Raw genomic sequence first — 834 nt, 5'->3', positions numbered from 1 at the left:
GTTAAATAGATAACATCCCTGCTTTGCAGCTCACCACTCGAGGAATTAACTGTCATTGTGGTTGAAAATCGACAAAGAAATAGCCAGAGAAATTTGATGAAATGCCAAAAAATACAAATAGTGCAGGAGTGGCTGTGTGGAGAGAAGTCTGCTTCCCAATTACATGGTTCTGGGTTCAGTCCCACTGCATCGTACCTGGGGCAAGTGTCTTCTACTATAGCCTCGGGAGGACCAAAGCCTTGTGAGTGGATTTGGTAGATGGAAACTGAAAGAAACCTGTTGTATATGTGTGTGTGTGTCTTTGCTGACTGCTTGGCAACTGGTGTTGGTTTGCTTATGTCCCTGTACTAAACATAAATAGGGAGAAACCTTAAAGTCCTGGACTGCTTTCTCTTTATCAATCTCCAAATCCGGTTAGAAACGAGAGACTTTGATGAAATGCAGTTGGTCGAGTAATAAAAATCATGAAAAGCTAAATACAACATGAATATGGATGAAATTTGCTGATACAATATCATGATTGTTTGTGTTCATTGTGTAAGTGGTTTCTACCAGTTGTGGTTGATTTTTACCTTTTATCAAGGTACTTTCACCTGACCAGCAAATTTAAGTTGATTACACGAGCGTTTCCACATGTATTGACAAGGTATTGATTGCAGGGCATCGATTTCCTAATTAAATCATTAAATGAATAAATAATAAATTGTTAAATAGATAACATCCCTGCTTTGCAGCTCACCACTCGAGGAATTAACTGTCATTGTGGTTGAAAATCGACAAAGAAATAGCCAGAGAAATTTGATGAAATGCCAAAAAATACAAATAGTGCAGGAG

Source organism: Octopus bimaculoides, chromosome 30, assembly GCF_001194135.2.
Source record: "Octopus bimaculoides isolate UCB-OBI-ISO-001 chromosome 30, ASM119413v2, whole genome shotgun sequence".
Lineage (NCBI taxonomy): Eukaryota > Metazoa > Mollusca > Cephalopoda > Octopoda > Octopodidae > Octopus > Octopus bimaculoides.
The sequence above is the reverse complement of the archived record's forward strand: the minus strand, read 5'-3'. Positions refer to the sequence as shown.